The sequence below is a fragment of the Mus musculus genome, chromosome 1 (assembly GCF_000001635.26).
Source record: "Mus musculus strain C57BL/6J chromosome 1, GRCm38.p6 C57BL/6J".
Taxonomy (NCBI): Eukaryota; Metazoa; Chordata; class Mammalia; order Rodentia; family Muridae; genus Mus; species Mus musculus.
In genome coordinates this window covers 115,055,913-115,076,322 of record NC_000067.6, presented here as the reverse complement: position 1 = coordinate 115,076,322, position 20,410 = coordinate 115,055,913, and positions in this window count along the sequence as shown.

Here is a 20,410-nt window from a genome sequence, read left to right as displayed (position 1 = left end):
TGTTACAGAGACAAAGTTTGGAGCTGAGATGGAAGGAAGGACCATCCAGAGACTGAACCCAACTGGGGATTCATCCCATAAACAGCCTCCAAACCCAGACACTATTGCACATGCCAGCAAGATTTTGCTGACAGAACACTGATAGAGCTCTCTCTTGCCAGGCTATGCCAGTGCTTGGCAAATACAGAAGTCGATGCTCATAATCATCTATTGGTTTTAACAAAGGGCTCCCAATGAAGGAGCTAGAGAAATTCCACAAGGAGGTGAAGGGATCTTCAACCCTGTAGGAGGAGCAACAATATGAAGTAACCAATAACCCCAGAGCTTGTGTCTCTAACTGCACATATAGCAGAAGATGGCCTAGTCAGCCATCATTGGCAGAAGAAGTCCTTGGTTTTCTGAAGATTATATGCCTCAGTACAGGGGAATGCCAGGGCCAGGAATCAGGAGTGGGTGGATTGGAGAGCAGGGCTGGGGGGAGGATATTGGGGAGTTTTGGGATAGTATTTGAAGTATAAATGCAGAAAATATCTAATAAAAAACACACAAAAAGAAAAACATTTATGTAATGTTTATTGAGTTAGCAGTAGTTCTTAAAAATCTTTTGTGTGTGGAAATATGTGTCATTTTATAACACTAAAGTTTTACTTATAAGTAGTATCAGTTTAAAATTTTGTAGCATGTGAGGCTGTGAGATATGCACTTGTATATATGTATGTTTTAATGTATGAGGTGTGTTTGATGGCTGAGGGAGTGCTATACTTTCTTTTGAGACATGCTTTGTCATTAAGCTGGAACTAAATAATTATGTTAGATTCTCTAGATGTAGAAGGGGAGGGGGAGGGATTCATCTGTCTTCATTCTCTTAGTGTCAAGATGGGTATACAGCGTCCATCCTGTGTTCTGCACTTTACATGAATATTGAGTATATAAGCTATTGTTTGCAAGGCAAGCACTTCAGTGATGAGCTGTTTTCCCAGATCAGCTTTCAAATTAGTAAACCATTATGGGGTTTGTATACTAGAATAATATAAATTAGCATCTGTTTACTCTTTTGAAGTCTGTCCCTAAGTGTAGATTTGGTATTTTCAACGTTGTAAACCAATCGAGTTCTAGGATGTATAAACACTCTGGGCACTAAGAATCTTTAATCATCTAATTATCTTGGGTAAGACACTGATTTAATCTAAAACTTAGTTAAGTACTGGTGGATTTCTACTATCAATTGAGATTGTTTGAAGGTTTTCTGTAGTTCTGAAACAAAAGACTAAAAGTTTATTGTGACACTTTTCTACTGCTTACCTAACAGTTCTTCAAGAAAAGTACAGATAGACACATGCATATACAAACACAGACACATGCACAGCAACTTCACAGCTGTTTAGAATTTCTTTACTACTTAAAAGTGCTGAAATATCACACACTTGAGAGAACCACCTCCTTCTCCTCTAGGGAAAAGTAATGAATGGATGTCTGTCCAGTGAGGTCTGACTGACTGTTGGTTGTAAGAAAACTTTGCTAGGAAAATGAAGCATGGAAATGGCATCTTTATTCTTTACTATGATTCTTGTGTGTCTGTATACCACTCTGGAATGCTGGTGATACCGAGCCATCAAAGAATAATAAAATGGAAAGTTGCATAGCCCCTTGGCACATGAAAGTTCTACAGCTACTCAACTCCAAGTGTAACTTGCCAACTGCCCTTCTCTCAATATTCTGCCTATAACCCAAAATGGCTTAAATGGCTACCATTTACTTAGTCAGACAACTATCTCTGTGCTTAGAGACGTAATGGAGTAATGTAATCCTGGATCTTATCATATCTACCTGTCATGTAGATAAGTCCCATGTCCAAGTGCCTGCATTCTCACATAAACCTTTCCCAAAGATGCTGTCTACACAGCCGCTCTCCCCTCACTCCCTTCTCCTTAATAAACTGTTTTCTAAGCACTGCTGTGCTTCTGAAATTCTTCATTAATATTATTTTGGCTTGTTTGTTGATTCTTTTTCTCCTTTTTGGTAGAATCAGAAGCTGCATATAATTAATGTATAATAAATAGTTGTCTTGTAAACACAGTGGACCTATAAAAAGAGTACAAACAGTGTAGGGAATGTAATTCAGTTGTTTGAGAGCTTGCCCAGCAGGCATAAAACTGTGGGTTTAGTTACAAGAACTATACAAACTGGGTGATGAAATAGCTACAGGAACATACCTGTAATTCCAGTTCAGGAGGTAGAATAGGAAAAATAAAAATTAAAAGTCATCTTTGGCTATATTTTAATTAGTTGACAGACTAATCCAGATTAAATGCTGTTTCAGCCAATTAATCAAGAAAAGGAAAAAGAAAAAAAGAAAAAAGAAACTCAGTACACAAAAGTGGATCAGAGCAGCAAATCTTTATGAGTTTAAATTGAAACTCTGGAAATAAAATAAGATTTTGGAAAATGCATAGTAAAAAAAAAAAGTATAATTTACATTTAAAACTGGCATATTAAATGTGGAAATAGTGTATATGCCTTCAAAATTTTAACTGCATTTTATTTATTTATTTATTTATTTATTTATTATTTATTTTTTGTTGAGCTTGTGTGTGTGTGTCTGTGCGTGTGTGTTTGTGTGGTACTCATTTTATGGCAAAAATACAGGTCACAAAGTCATTTACTCAGACTTCCAAGGTCTTTTTTTCTAGAATAAGGCATGAGAACAAGAATAACATGTGAACAGCTATAGAAATGGAACCAGTTATTAGGAAAAGAAAAACCATAAACAACAACAAAACAAGTTTAGAGGGCCTAGAAAATCTGGGAAACAGGGCTGTAAAGAGGAATGGAACTTTATTTATTTATTTATTTATTTATTTATTTATTTATTTATTTATAATATGTGAAAGATTTACTTTTCTTTTTATTTTTTTAATTTGGTGTTTATTTCACTTATATTTCCAATGCTATCCCAAAAGTCCCCCAGACGCTCCCCCACCCACTTCCCTACCCACCCACTCCCACTTCTTGGCCCTGGCATTCCCCTGTACTGAGGCATATAAAGTTTGCACGACCAATGGGCCTCTCTTTCCACTGATGGCCGACAAGGCCATCTTCTGATTCATATGCAGTTAGAGACACGAGCTCGGGGGGGGGGGGGGGTGTACTGGTTAGTTCATAATGTTATTCCACTTATAGGATTGCAGATCTCTTCAGCTCCTTGGGTAGTTTCTCTAGCTCCTCCATTGCGGCTCGGTGATCCATCCAATAGCTGACTGTGAGCATCCACTTCTGTGTTTGCCAGGCTGCAGCATAGTCTCACAAGAGACAACCATATCTGGGTGCTTTCAGCAAAATCTTGCTAGTGTATGCAATGGTGCCTGGGTTTGGAAGCTGATTATGGGATGGATCCCCGAATATGGCAGTCTCTAGATGGTAAATCCTTTTGTCTCACCTCCAAACTTTGTCTCTGTAACTCCTTCCATGTGTGTTTTGTTCCCAATTCTAATAAGGGGCAAAGGGTCCACACTTTGGTCTTCGTTCTTCTTGAGTTTCATCCGTTTAGCAAATTTTATCTTGTATCTTGAGTATTGTAAATTTATGGGCTAATATCCACTTATCAGTGAGTACATATTGTTCGAGTTCTTTTGTGATTGGGTTACCTCACTCAGGATGGTGCCCTCCAGGTCCATCCATTTGCCTAGGAATTTCATAAATTCATTCTTTTTAATAGCTGAGTAGTATTTCATTGTGTAAATGTACCACATTGTCTGTATCCATTCTTCTGTTGAGGGGCATCTGGGTTCTTTCCAGCTTCTGGCTATTATAAATAAGGCTACTATGAACATAGTGGAGCATGTGTCCTTCTTACCGGTTGGAACATCTTCTGGATATATGCCCAGGAGAGGTATTGCTGGATCCTCCAGTAGTACTATGTCCAGTTTTCTGAGGCACCACCAGACTGATTTCCAGAGTGGTTGTACAAGCTTGCAATCCCACCAACAATGGAGGAGTGTTCCTCTTTCTCCACATCCTCACCAGCATCTGCTGTCACCTGAATTTTTTATCTTAGCCATTCTGACTGGTGTGAGGATAGGGGTTTTGATATGATTGTACATTATTGGGTGTAGTAGTAAAAAAATGCATCATTATCATGAAGAGGAATTCTAAGTGTTGCTAGACATGTCCTTTTAGAGAGAGAGGAAATTAAACCTTACAATTTGGACATCAGGGTAGAGAGAGGTGGGGGTCACAAGAACATGTGGACCATGCTTGCAGAACAAGGAGGAAGTGATCCTTACTCCTGCCAGTCTTAAGATGGGATTTTCAGTGTTTGATCACATCTTGACCTCATTCTTGCTCCATTCCACACTCATCCAATCAAGCAGCTCACTTTGCACCACAAGCTACTATTGCTAATGAAAGGTTACAGTACCATTGCTGAAATGTTATTTTCTAAGCACGTGTAGTACCTGGAAGGGAAAATAGGGCTGTGGAGAAGACTCAATAAAATGCTTAATGCACAAGCATTAGGAAATAAGTTCATAACCCTAAGGCACATAAAATATTCTTTCTTGGTACATACTTATAATCCCAGTTCAGGGGGGCCAGGAAAGGCATAAATGGTGGTCCCTGGAGTCCGCTGTGCAGCCATTTATACAGACTACTGAGCTCTAGACTCAATGAAAGACCTTGTCTCAAAAGTAACATAGGGTAATCCAGAAAGATACCAAGTATCAATTTCTAGGCTACACATATATATGCACAGTTATATATACCCCTACATACACACAAACACATACACAGGCACCCACAAACACACACACACACACACACACACACACACACAGAGAGAGAGAGAGAGAGAGAGAGAGAGAGAGAGAGAGAGAGAGAGAGAGTAACTTAATGTCTTAGAGGTTCAATAATATGTATTTTATACCATATGTAACAATTACAATTGATTTCTATGGAGGTCAAAGGTATTTCTAAAGGACAATGTTTTCTTCATTGTACATAAGTGAGTCACTAATAAAACTGATAATACAAAGCCAGAAATATGAACTATGGAAGAGTGATTCAAGTGTGTGGAATGTAACATAATGTTCATGACAGAATCAGGCAATTAGCTAGGGAAGTCTTCAAGGACCTCTGAAGAGAAAATGGCTTCAGTGAATAATTTTTGTTAATTACTTAAAGTATTACATCCTATCAAACATCCTTTTTGTCTGTAATTCTATTTATATTAAATCAAGACACAATGGGAAGGGACTAAGAATAACCATTTAAGAAGGAAGGCTATCTGTGCATATTATCCAAAATTTTAGCATGCATAATAGCTAATATTTGAGCATGAAATTCACTTCAGCTAAGGAATAATTTGCTTTTACTAATTTGACCCTAATAAATTTCTCAGTATGAAAATGGCACCAACTACAGGTATATAATTAATTTCATTGACTTTATAATGGAAATAGGAGAAAGTAATGAATATTCAAATACCCCTTTAAGGTTATTTAAATCCCTGAATCAAACTGTGAAATTGTACAAAATTTATAAAGGTAGAATATTTTAGTGAAGAGGGAAAGAAAGCTAACCCATTTGACAATTTTAACTCTTCGTTGCTTTTCTTTTAAACTCTAGCAATATTTATATATTTATTTCATAGGTTGCCATCATTCACTAGCCAAATGCTCGAAAGGTACACTCTTTCGTATGTCAAGAACACCAAATATGAAAGGACAGACTTCCTCTCCTTGTATCTTTTCTTGTCTTCACTGGTTTTCAAATCACAGATGAATACTGATGCCATTCTCCATATTGTTGCTTACCTTTTCTATCAATTACTTTAGTTTCTGCAAAATAATCTCCCATGAAAGAAAGCAACTTAAGGAATAAGGGTTGTATCAGTCGGGATTTTACTGAGGAACTGAGGAAGAGAAGAGAAGAGAAGAGAAGAGAAGAGAAGAGAAGAGAAGAGAAGAGAAGAGAAAGGAAGAGAAGAGGAGAGGAGAGGAGAGGAGAGGAGAGGAGAGGAGAGGAGAGGAGAGGAGAGGAGAGGAGAGGAGAGGAGAGGAGAGGAGAGGAGAGGAGAGGAGAGGAGAGGAGAGAAGAGAAGAGAAGACAGGAGAGGGGAGGGAGAGAGGATATATTTTTATTAGATATTTTCTTTATTTACATTTCAAATGTTATCCCCTTTCCTCATTTCCCCTCCAACCCCCCCCCCAATCATATCCCCTCCCCTTGCTCACTAACCCACTCAATCCCACTCCCTATCCTGGTATTCCCCTACACTGGCCCCAGGACCAAGGATCAAGACTTCACAGGACCAAAGGTCTCTCCTCCCATTGATGTCCGACAAGGACATCCTCTGCTACATATGCAGCTGGAGTCATGAGTCTCTCCATGTGTACTCTTTGGTTGGTGGTTTAGTCCCTCGGAGCTCTTGAGATACTGGTTGGTTCACACTGATGTTCATCCTATGGGGTGTCAAACCCCTTCAGCTCCTTGGGTGCTTTCTCTAGATCCTCGACTGGGGACCCTGTGCTCAGTCCAATGGATGGATGTGAGCATCCACTTCTGTATTTGTCAGGCACTGCCAGAGGGTCTCAGGAAACAGCTATATCTGGCTCCTATCAGGAAGCACTTCTTGGCATCCACAATAGTGTATGGGGATTGTATATGGAATGGATCCCCAAGTCGGGCAACTTCTTGATGGCCTTTCCTTCAGTCTCTGCTCCACATTTTTGTCTGTTTATTTCCCCTCATGAGTATTTTGTTCCCTTCTTACAAGGACTGAAGCATCTCCACTTTGGTCTTCCATCTTTTTTGAGCTTTGTGTGGTCTGTGTATTGTATCTTGGGTATTCCATACTTCTTTTATAATATCCACTTATCTGCATACAATGTGCATTCTTTTATGATTGGGTTACCTCACTCAGAATAATATTTTCTAGTTCCATCAATTTCCCTAATTATTTCATGAATCCATTGTTTTTAATAGCTGAGTAGTACTCAATTGTCTAAATGTACCACAATTTCTGTATCTATTCCTCTGCTGAGGGACATCTGAGTCCTTTCTGGCTTCTGGCTATAATAATTAAGGCCCTATGCATGTAGTGGAGCATGAGTCCTTATTACATGTTGGAGCATCTTCTGTGTATATGTCCAGGAGTGAGTGGTATAGCTGGGTCCTCAGGTAGTAATACATCCAATTTTCTGAGGAAAAACTGAATCTGAATTGCAATCCCACCAGCAATGGAGGAGTGTTCCCTTTTCTCCACATCTTCCACAGCATCTGTTGTCACCTCAGTTTTTGACCTTAGCCATTCTGACTGGTGTGAGGTGGAATCTCAGGGTTGTTTTGATTTACATTTTCCTGATGAGTAAGAACGCTGAACATTTCTTGAGGTGCTTCTCAGCCATTCAGTATTCCTTAATTGAGAATTCTTTGTTTAGCTCTGTAGCCCATTTTTAATAGGGTTATTTGGTTCTTTAGAGTCTAATTTCTTGAGTTCTTTGTATATCTTGGATATTAGCCCACTATCGGATATAGGATTGGTAAAGATCTTTTCCCAATCTGTTGTTTGCCATTTTGTCCTATTCACGGTGTCCTTTGCCTTACAGAAGCTTTGTAATTTTATGAGGTCCCATTTGGCAATTCTTGATCTTAGAGCATAAGCTATTGTTTTGATCAGGAATTTTTTTTCCATTTTTTATTAGGTATTTAGCTCATTTACATTTCCAATGCTATACCAAAAGTCCCCCATATCCACCCACCCCCACTCCCCTGCCCACCCACTCCCCCTTTTTGGCCCTGGTGTTCCCCTGTACTGGGGCATATAAAGTTTGCAAGTCCAATGGCCTCTCTTTCCAGTGATGGCCGACTAGGCCATCTTTTGATATATATGCAGCTAGAGTCAAGAGCTCCGGGGTACTGGTTAGTTCATAATGTTGTTCCACCTATAGGGTTGCAGATCCCTTTAGCTCCTTGGCTACTTTCTCTAGCTCCTCCATTGGGAGCCCTATGATCCATCCATTAGCTGACTGTGAGCATCCACTTCTGTGTTTGCTAGGCCCCGGCATAGTCTCACAAGAGACAGCTACATCTGGGTCCTTTCAATAAAATCTTGCTAGTGTATGCAATTCTACACAATGGAGTACTACTCAGCTATTAAAAAGAATGAATTTATGAAATTCCTAGCCAAATGGATGGACCTGGAGGGCATCATCCTGAGTGAGGTAACACATTCACAAAGAAACTCACACAATATGTACTCACTGATAAGTGGATATTAGCCCCAAACCTAGGATACCCAAGATATAAGATATAATTTGCTAAACACATGAAACTCAAGAAGAATGAAGACTGAAGTGTGGACACTATGCCCCTCCTTAGATTTGGGAACAAAACACCCATGGAAGGAGTTACAGAGACAAAGTTTGGAGCTGAGATGAAAGGATGGACCATGTAGAGACTGCCATATCCAGGGATCCACCCCATAATCAGCATCCAAACGTTGATCAGGAAATTTTGCCCTGTGCCCATGTGTTTGAGGCTATTTCACATTTTTTTCTATTAGTATCTATGTATCTTGTTTTATGTGGATGTCCTTGATCCACTTGAACTTGAGGTTTTTACCAGGAGATAGGAATGGATTGATTTGCATTCTTCTACATGCTAACCAGCAGTTGAATTAGCACCATTTGTTAAAAATGCTGTATTTTTCCACTGGATGGTTTTAGCTTCTTTGACAAAGATCAAGTGCCCATAGTTATGTGGTTTCATTTCTGGGTCTTCAACTCTATTCCATTGATCTACCTGCCTGTCACCGTACCAACATTGTATATTTATTTATTTATTTATTTATTTATCACAATTGCTCTGTAGTACAACTTGAGGTCAGGGATGATGAATCCCCCAGAAGTTCTTTTATTGTAGAGAATAGTTTTCCCTATCCTGGGCTTTTGTTATTACAGATGAAATTGGAAATTGCTCTCTTTTAATTCTATGAAGAATTGTGTTAAAATTTTGATGGGGATTGTATTGAATCTGTCATACAGATCTTTCACTTGCTTAGTTAGAGTCACACCAAGATATTTCATATTATTTGTGACTATTGTAAAAGATGTTGATGCTGTTTCCATAATTTCTTTCTCAACCTGTTTATCCTTTGAGTAGAGAAAGGCCACTGATTTGTTTGATTTAATTTTACATCCAGCCACATTGCTGAAGTTGTTTATCAGGTTTAGGACTTCCTGGTGGAATTTTTTGGGTCACTTAAGAGTACTACCATATTATCTGCAAATAGTGATATTTTCACTCCTTCCTTTATAATTTGTATCCGTTTGACCTCCTTTTGTTGTCTAATTGCTCTTGCTAGGACTTAGAATACTATATTGAACAGGTAGGGAGAAACTGAATTTATTTTGTGGTTATTTTTGTGATCCTGTTAATTTAACTGTGACTGCCTCCCAATGTTAAAGCCTAGAATCTTGAACCTTCTAAGTCTACAAAGAAGCTGAATATCTCAGATGCTCTTCAATTGATTTTGTAAACCAAGAGAATTTTGTTCTAGCACCAATGAAGGAATGGGTCAGCAGCAGGATAGATCAACTTGCAAACAACAGAAATTTCTTTTTTCCTCCATTTCTCCTCTCTCTCTCTCTCTCTCTCTCTCTCTCTCTCTCTCTCTCTCTCTCTCTCTCTCTCCCCTTCCTCCTTCCCTCCCTCCCTTCCTTCCTTCCTTCCTTCCTTCCTTCCTTCCTTCCTTCCTTCCTTCCTCCCTTGAGCATTTTATGTAATCTGATCAGTGTCTAGTAGTCATGACACTTTTAAAGAATTCTCATGTCTAAAATATGGCCATAATAATTAGCACAGTGAATGTCCCATAATTAATTTGAAGAAGAGTGTAATGATAACCATAGCAGAAGACTTTGCACCATGGGCAAGAAAATGGAGCTGCTTTTTGATAAAGATGTACTACAAAGAAATGAGCTGAAAGACTATGGTGAGGCAGAAAAGAAGCACACATGACCTACATTTTGAAATGAATTATCAGAAAGTCTTGATGATAAGCCCCTCATAGAAGAAGACTTGTACAGGAGGATGAGTGCACTATTTGTGCATTAAAAGGTCAGTAATGGAAGACAAAAAAAAAAAAATCTGTTGGCTGTCCACGTGTGTTAAGTGAATGAGAATGTGTGATAACTATATATGCCTTCCACATAAGTAAACACAGAATTTGTTACTTCTACTCTTCCATAGGTGTCAAAAATTGGATAAATCTTACACTAGAGAGATGTAGGTAGTGGAAAGATGGATCAGTGTGTACTTTTGACTAAGTGTGATAACATAAGCTTGACATTTACAGGATGGAAATACAGGATCAACTTTCCTAAGTTGTTCTCAATGCTTCACATAAATGTTGTAACACGCATGCCCCACGTGAATAAATAAAAGATCCAGTTCTACACTGTCAGAACAGGGCAGTATGCAGAATTCCCATTGTCTTATTTGAATATTCTAGTCTTTGCTTTGAAGCCATTCTGATAAAGTCCTTTAGGAAGTAATATGTTGAACAATTCCCAGAGTAAGTAGCTTCCCCGTGTTTGGAGTGGGGCCTCTGAGGAATAGCTTTGGTGATCAAGTATTCATATCTATAATCCAATTGAGTACAACTGCAAGTGAATTTTATGAGTGTTAAACTCTTTGGATATAAAAAAAAAAAAAAAAAAAAAAAAAAAAACCTCCACAACCTCCACAGTAACAACAGCAGTGATTTGTCAAAAGAGTTCAAGACATAATATGCTTAACGTAACCTCCAAGGTGCATAAAAATTAAAAAGAGTTGTAAATATTGACTTTTGTTTCATGAAATTTGGCAGCTGGGGTGAAAAGCTATCAACAAGAGGAAAGTATATAAAGAAAACTAAGAATAGAAAAAATAGCCTTAAAAGTTAATTTAATGTAATGTCTCCCTTGATTTATTTCACTTAGATTTTTTTCTAGTTTTGTTTTGTTTCACTTTTATTTTAGAAAAATCCAATTTATTATTATATGTTTAATTTTCTGAAGACCTCTGAGACAATTTTAGTTGGATATGAGTACCTCAAAAATAGGAAAAAATCCCATAATGGCTGTCTCTCAGCAGCCTTGAGGACTGGAGTTGACATCCTGTAGTTATTCACTCTACAAAGCTTGGTCCATCTGCATTTTGCTTCTGAAAGACAGTAAGCTTTTTATGGAGTCACTGCTCCCCATCTTCAGTGGATGCTCTGCGTGGGGTCTGAGGATGGGTGGGCTCCTGCTGGTCCTGCTGTTAGGCAAAGAAGGAGCAGCAGCAACAGGCCAAGTGTACTCCATGCCAGAGGGAGTCAGAGGAGTACATAGGCACAGAGACATTCCTTCTGAAATTCCCCTTTTATCTGAACAAGAAAATGGTGCTTACAATGTGGTTGGGCCTTCCTACATGAAAGGCAATCAGAACAATTCATTAAGTAAGGATCCCTAGTCAATGATTCTAATTTGTGGCCAGTTGGAATTCAAACCAACTTTCTTACAAACTACTGTGTTGAATATGGCTTTTGTTGATAAACTCTACAGCCAAGCTCACAACAATATGACCACCAGACAACTTCCTGGGCCAGCCCTGCCTGGAGATAATAGAGCCTGAAGACAACCCAGCAACCCAGAGGTTCCACATTCCCGTTGTCTTTGTTTCATCTCTCCTTTGAATCCTGTTGCAATTTATTTGGAGTTCACTGCCTAGTTTCATCACTACTGCAGAATCACAGATTTGTGTGTTTGCAGCCCTTCTTTCTGACCCACCAACAATGGGACCTCTTCTCTTTCCAAGGCACAGACCTTATTTTTTCTCCCCAAATCCCATTACCAGGTGACCTGTGTCTTCCAGGCGTCTTCCCTGGTCTTTGAGTGATGCCACATGATGTTCAACCAGTTTGTACCAGTTTTCTATTATTACTTTCCATACAACTAGGACACCACAAATGGCAAAAGTAATTACCATTTTCCTAGCCCATGGTCATCACATCTTCATCCACACTTCTAGCCTCTCTTCTGGGATGAGTCTTGGAAAACAAAGCTCTAAATATGGTACCTGATTTAAAGGATTCCATACTCATATATGCTTGCAATCAGACTCATTCAAGCTCAATATCCACTAAATAACAACTCAATATGGGTACCTAATGGCACTTTTAATCTTATTCTTATAAGAGGTCTTTAAAACTGTTGCCAGCAATTCAGAAAATGGAAGGAGGTTTCTGACATGTAGGCTTTTTCCTACCTTCACTCCAAAACTCTTTGTTCCTCCTGTTCGGCAACTCAGCTCCTACCTATGAAATTCTTACACGCGTTCTCGCGACCGGCCAGGAAGAACGCAACAAACCGGAATCTTCTGCGGCAAAAGCTTTATTGCTTACATCTTCAGGAGCAAGAGAGCAAGAGAGCAAGAGAGCAAGAGAGCAAGAGAGCAAGAGCCAGAGCAAGAGCAAGAGCAAGAGAGAGCAAGAAAGCAAGAAAAAGAACAAGAACAAGAAAGCAAGAGAAAGAATGGCAAAACCCTGTCCCTTTTAAGGAGAATTATCCTCCGCCTAGGACGTATTACTCCCTGATTGGCTGCAGCCCATCGGCCGAGTTGTCGTCACGGGGAAGGCAGAGCACATGGCGGGAAAACTGCCCCTGCACGTGTGCAGATTATGTTTACCACTTAGAACACAGCTGTCAGCGCCATCTTATAATGGCAAATGTGAGGGCGGCTCCTCACATGAAATCTCAACTATAGAAAACTTTGTTATCCTTGAAGAAGCTAAAAGTGTTCTTTTTCTGTCTGTGACTATCCTCTGCAATGTCATCTACTCCCAGGGCTTGTTCACTTTCCCCTACTCTCCTGGCCTTTTTAGCTTCCTCTCCTTGTCCCACTTCTCCAGACTCCTTCCCTTCCTCTGTAGCTACAGACTACTCTAACAGTCCCACAATAGCACCTACTTTCATCCCACCTACACTTTTTAGTTCTTTAACTACCTGCTCTTGCTCTGCAGCCAACATGCCTCCCTTCAACCCTCACCCAGCCAGATCCAGGTTCAGCTCTTCCTTTCTGGGAAGTTGCTGGGATGGATAATCTCTTGTTATGTCCTCTGTTCAGTAAGTTAGCATTTTCAGATAGAAAAAAAGACCAGAATTTTAGACCTCTAAGTCCTACACCTTTATTAAAGAATTTCAATGCATCTCTCAGTCTTATAGCCTAACTTTTCATGATATACATAAGATTCTCAGTAACAACCTACTTCCTGAGCAGCGCAGTTGAGCTTGTCAACAGGCTACAGCACATGCAGGTTAGATACACCAAACCATTAAAGTACATATAATTGGGTCTGAGGCAGTGTCCAACTAGGATTCCCAGAGGAATTATAATACCCCATGTGGCATTTTAGCTAGAGACCAATTTTCAGATTATGTCCTGGCCAGTCTTTGTAAGGCTAGCCTTAAACCAATAAATTATGAAAAACTTCAAGAGCTCATCCATGACAAACAAGAAAACCCATCTAAACTTTTAGAGTACCTTACAAAGGCCTTCTTACAATATACTAATCTAGACCCTGAATACCCAGAAGTCAAACAGCTTTTAATGACTTATTTCTTTTCACATTGGTTCCCGGATATCAGGGCCATGCTTAAACACTGGGACAGAGCTGGGCATGGTGGTGCACGCCTTTAATCCCAGCACTTGGGAGGCAGTGGCAAGTGGATTTCTGAGTTCGAGGCCAGCCTGGTCTACAGAGTGAGTTCCAGGACAGCCAAGGCTACACACAGAAAGCCTGTATCAAAAAAATCATTAAAAACACTGGGACAGAGGACCTCTAACTCCACATGCAAAATTCTTAGTAGCAACCTGTTCAGGTGTACCATGCAAGAGATGAAAAGGTCTGCAAACAAAATACCAAATATTGGCCAAGGACTATCGGCCAGCCTGGTTGACTGTGCAGGCTCACTGGTCTCGTTAAACACAGGAACCACCTGTGGTCAGTAGGGTCATTGGGCAAGGGTCTGTTATAATCCTCTCAACCCATGTGGACCATGTTCAAAATGGCATCAAGGGGAATATTGGGCTAATGATTGCCTTCGTGTCATTCATGACATAGGGACATAAGTCCCAAAACACCCTCAAGCTGATATCCTAGGCTTAGACATGGACAATTGAAGAGTCCTGGGCTGCCCTGACCCAAACACTACCATTTCTAATGGGGATCCTTAGGTAGTAATCACAGTATTAGCGAGGTCCATCTCCTTCCTTCTGGATACCAAGACCACTTACTCAGTCATCTAGGGGTTTTGGAAAAGTATCCCTCATTCTCATTTCCTTATTGTCAGGGGACGGGGACAGCCTCAGAACTGCCAGCAGCCACTATCCTTCTTCTAGCTATCCAACCTACTGTCTGCAACATGGCATTTCCTTTTCAAGCATCCCAGCTGGACTTCCAGAAGCTCTCTTTTGATAAACACTGTTCCTTCTTTGTCATCCAATTAAAGGACTCTACCTAGCACATCATCTAAGCTTAGTATCCTCTTTTTTTTCTCCAGAGACTCAGAGTACTTAAGTCTATCATCCCTTTTTTCCTAAGAAAAACTGTGTATTCTTCTGACTTCTAATCATTTTAAAACCCCTATACTTACAGTGAACTATTCCAGTAGAACCTTCTGCCTGGATTAAGATCTCTTGCTCCTTCATTCTGTAGTGGTTCTTGTCTATCGTATTGTAGCTAACCCTTATATGCATCTTTTGTCCCTACAGGGACATCTCATTCCATAGTCCTAGATCTGAAGGACACATTCTTTTCTAAACGTCCAGTCACAAAGCATCCTAGCTTTTACCTAGTCTGAACCAAACTCAGCTGGACTGTTATACCTTAGGGTGTCCAGGAAAGCACACACATATTTGGCCAGGTCCTGGCTTCTGTCTTACTGTCTTTGTTCCCCCCCCATGTAAGATTATTCACTACACTGAGGATTTTCTCCTCTGCAATTCCTCTCCAAAAATTATCCAAACTAATAGCTTTGCAATTCTAAATTCCCTGTCCAGCCCATGCTATAGAGTCTTACCTTCTAAATCCAGTTTTAAATCAAGTCACCTACTTGTGTCTAACAATTATACCAACCCACAAATCTATTACCTAAGATAGAAAATACCTAATCCAGTCTCTAACAACTACCTCTACTCTAAAGGAGAGTCTCCCATTCCTAGGAATTGCTGGATTTTTATGGCCCTGGGTTCCTTACTTCTCTCTCTTTTCTCATTCTTTATATGAGGCATCCCTAAGCCCCAACAGGAACCTCATCTCTAACTGGTTACTAAGCCCTTTTAAGAGCTCCAATGATACCTTCTTCAGGCCCCAGCCTTATACCTTCTGTATGTGATACATAGAGGGAGAGAAATCCTAATGTGATTTTTCTTCCTCTATGTATCATCAGAGGAGGGATATGCCTTCATAGTCTTAAAACTTGGACCCTCTTTTATATAAATAGCATACTGGTCGAAAGTTAAATCTGACCATCCAGGGTTTGTTACCCTGCATACATGCTTTAGCAGTTGCTTATCTCCTTATTCAAGAATCCAAAGAATCTAATCTTTGGGTCATCTATCATCATTTTCTTCTCTCATAACCTTTCCCAGTTCTTAACTTACTTAGGCTTACAAACTCTATCTGCCTCCAGGGTTCTTTCCCTTCAGGTATCACTGAAAGACTCCAAGAGGAGCCCATCGCTCAGGCCTCAGGACAATAGCAGACCCCCAAGAACTCACGAGAGACCAAGCTTGATGCAAACCTCATGAGGCTTTATTTGGGGAAAGCCAGAGCTTTGGGGAAGACTCATATCCCATGCAGGGGTAGAGGAGTCGACCTCGAGGGGAAAGGGGTCCCAGATTTTATAGACCCTCAGAGGGGAAAGGAGAAGAGGGGATTAGGTGATTTCCAGATTTAAACAATGTCGATTCTCAAGAAATGTGTATGGGAGGGGTACAAAGAAAGAGTCTGGTGCAGGTGTAGCAACTCCAGATTGGTCCCGGCTGTGGTTGCTGGGGAGATTTTCTGACTCTATCTCAGCAACCAATATCACAAACACCTGTCAGCGAGGTATAGCAGTGAGGATACACCTGGGTTCAGTAACAGTCAGAACACTGGCAGACACACAGGTTCCAATGAGTGGCCAGAGCATTGTGCACCTCTATTTTTCTAAATCAGTGAAGCTAGTTCTGCTAACAATGAAATCTATCTTGCCAATTTCAGGGCTTCTGTGACCTTTTACATTCTTTGCGGATCTTTCAGCACTAATAGAAAACTTTATACTTACTTTTCAACCATGCCCACCCTTTAACATTTCAAATCTTCTTCCACAACTAAACACTGACCACTCTATCTCATTCCTGTACTGAAACCTAAGATGAATTATTGTCTCACCCCTCACATTTATGAGAGGGCACATTGCTTCAGGCCATCTGGACATGGTGTACAGATGGCACCACCTTTTTACATAAATGAGCCAAAAGAGTTGGCTATGCTATAGGGTCAGATATAGAGATTACTGAGGCACTGGACCTCCTTGCATATAGTTCTAATCAATAGGCTGAATTAATAGCTCTTACCTGTGCATTTCAATCAGCACAGGGTCAATCCATAAACCTCTACACAGACTCTAAATATGCTTTCCATATCCTTCTATCCAACACTGCTATCTGGAAACAGAGCTGGATACATACAACAAAAAGAGGATCAATAATCTATACAGACCAAATTTTGCCATGCTGAAAGCTTTCCACCTCCCTAGAGCTATAGGAATTTTCCAATGCCGTTTGCCATTGCTCTAGACAGATAACTCTATCACTTCTAAGGAAAATGGTGATGAGATTGCTAGAACTGTGGCCCTTGGTGGCTAGACTTGTTTCACTCCCTGCAAGACATTCTCACAGTATAACCCACTTCACAAATTTCACCCAAGGATACTCATCAGACTCTTTTCTATCCACACCAGCTGTTTCATCCTAATAGCCAAGCCTTATCTTACCATTCCACAGTCTACTCCTAAGGATTTGCACTTCTTAAAATATGTCACTGCCTCTTGCAAAATCTGTCAAATGTGAGACCCCAAATCTTGGTATCATAGTTCTCCTTTTCCTGCGCAACAAGCTAATGATTCTCTCCTTGGAACCAACTGGCAAATTGACTTTATCCATACACTGACAGTAAAATGCTCTCTTCCATAATAATCTCTGAGTTTTAGGTTCAAGAGTTGTGCCAGGTAGAACTGAACATGAGAACTAACTTTTGACTGTTTGTAGATTTTTGAAATGGCTCCTATCTGTTGCAAGTTAAGTTTCTTTGAAAATGAAGTGAGACTACATTTATTAGAATAAATGTTTAGAATGTAGTTAGGTATTATGCTACTTTATTTAGTATAATTTATTTTACTTAATATTAAGATTCCCCAAAGCTGTGGTTGTAAATCTTAGACATTGATAACTTCATTATTTCTGGATAATTGTATCTAGTACCAGGCATGATTTACTCTTAGTGACTGGATTTTGAGTACAATTAGAGGGCTGTTAGAAAATGCCAAATCATGCATGTCACTGATTGTCCCTTAGGACTATTTTACAATGTTGAACATTGCTGTGAGTCATATGCTGTGACTCATATGCATAATAAGACTGTTGTTTCACTACCTCCTTTGGAATCTAGCATCAGATCAAGCCTACTAATGCCATGAAAACTAGCCCTAGAGGAAGAGACAGTCAGGCCTGTTCAAGCTCAAGTGTCTCTGGTACCCCTGTCTGATATGCATTATATCTTCACCAATAGAGACTCTACCACTGTAGGGGATAGGCCATTTACAAAGGGCAATGGGAATAGCCTGTAATGTTTGGGCATTCTATTGGACAACCCTGAACAACAACTAAAAGGAGAGCTTCTCACACATGGTGTTAGGATTTTATTAGATGAACTTTGACTCTAGATGAGAAAAGTTCATTTAAACTGTATATTGAGACACAGACATATTCATAATTACTCTTAGGTAAGTGGTTAATAGTATGATTATGATTTTATCAGACTCTTACTGATACCTGACATTCATCCCTCATTCCTCTATATTTATCTCCTTCCCTGTCTTTTATTAGACCCTCTACTGCTTCTTCCAATTTTCTCCACTAAATCACACTTACCCTGCTATTTTCATCACTTGCCTTATCTCTTCTGGCCCCTGCAATTGTTCCTATTTGCTTTTCTGGTTTCTGCACTGAAAATTTAGAACTAGGAAACGTCAGAGATCGTGCAATGTTTATTTTTCTGGTTCTGGGTTACCTCGTTCATTATGATGATTTCTAGTTCCAGCTATTTCCCTGAAATTTTTAAGATTTAGTTTTTTTCTTTATAACTGAAGATTCTTTCATAATGTGCATTTACTACATTGTCCTTATTCAATAATTAGTTAAAGAACATTTAGGTTGATTCCATTTTCTAACTATTGTGAACAGTGCAGTAATGAGCAAGTATCAGAAGAATATAATATCAAATCCATTGAGTATATGCCAAGAAATAGTATAGCTGGTTCATATGGTAGATTTATTTTTTAACACATTAAGTGTTCTCAAAAACAGGTTTAAGAATGGCTATACCAGTTTACAGTTCCAAAAACAATGAAGGAACCCCCCCCCACAGCTTTTCCTGTTTATTATCAATTATTGGCCTTAATTTTGGGAAAAGTTGGGGTCACACACACACACAAACACACACACAAGCACACACAGATGCTTAAATACATGCATATACATGTACACAGACAACAGATATGTATATGTAGGTCAATAGAAGAATATGAAAATACAACTACATAATTTTTCTTTTTCCTTTTTAATTAATTTATTTATTTACCTTTCAAATGTTGTCCCCATACACAGTCTCTCCTCTGCAAAGCCCCGATCCAGTCCCTCCTCCACTTTGCCTCAAAGAGGATGCTCTTCCATCTACCCACCCACTCTTCCATCACAACAAGCCTAGACAACACCAAGCTCCTTTCATTGATGACAGACACGGCAGTCCCTGCTACACACATAGCAGGAATCATGTACTGACTTATGCATACTCTTTGGTTGGTGATTCAGTTCTCTGTAGTTCTGAGGGGTTCTGTCAGTTGATATTGTTGCTCTTCCTATGGGGTTACAATCTCCTTCAGCTCCTTCAGTCATTTCCCTAACTCTTCCATTGGGAGCCCCTGGCTCAGTCTGATGGTTGGCTGTGGATATTTGCATCTGTTTTTGTCAGGTGCTGGCAGAGGTTCTCTGATGACAGATATACCAGACTCCTGCCTGGAAACACTTTTTGCATCAGGAATAGTGTCAGGGTTTGCCATCTTTGGACAGGATGGGTCCCAAAGTGGGGAAGTCTCTGGATAGCCTTTCTTTCAGGCTAGGCTCCTTTTTTTTTTTTCGTCCTTGCATATTCTATAGATAGGAACAATTATGGGTTAAAGATTTGAGTTATGCGAATGGCTCCATCCCTAAGTGGGGGCCATATCTATCTACTGGAGGTGATCTCTTTAGTTTCTATCTCCCTGCTGTTGAGTATTTCAGCTAATGTCATCCTCATTGGGCCAAAGGTGCCTCTCAAATCCCTGGCATCTGGAACTTTCTAGTAGTTCCCATGGTTCTCCACCCCCCACACTGCTACATATTTCTATTCATTCTCCTGGCTCTCTGGAGTCCTCTTTCTTCCCATACCTTATACTCTTCTCTCTCCACTCTACCAAATCCTTCCCTCCCTCTGCCTCCCATAATTATTTTGTTCCTCCTTCAAAGTGGGATTGAAGCATCTACACGTTGGCCTTCCTTCCTGTTAAGCTTCATAAGGTCTGTGAGTTGTATCAAGGGTATTCTGAGCCTTTGGTCTAATATCCACTCATCAGTCAGTACCTAAAAGACTACCATGTATATCCTGTGGGATCTGAATGACTTCACTCAGGATGATATTTTCTAGTTCCTTCCATTTGCCTGTAAAACTAGTGAAGTCTTCATTTTTAATAGCTGAACAGTGTTCCATTGTATAAATGTACCACATTTTTCAGTATTCATTCTTCCACTGAGGGACATCTGGGTTGTTTAGAGCTTCTGGCTATTATAAATAAGGCAGCTATGAACACAGTGGAGCACCTATCCTTGTTATATGTTGGAGCATCTTTTGGGTTATGTCCAGTAGTTCTTTAGCTGGGTTTTCAGGTAGAACTACTTTCAATTTTCTGAGAGACTGCCAGGTTTATTTCCAAAGTGGCTGTACCAGATTGCAATCCTACCAGGAATCCAGGAGTTTTTATCGTTCTCCACATCCTCACTAGCATCTATTGTTGCCTGAGTTTTTGTTCTTAGC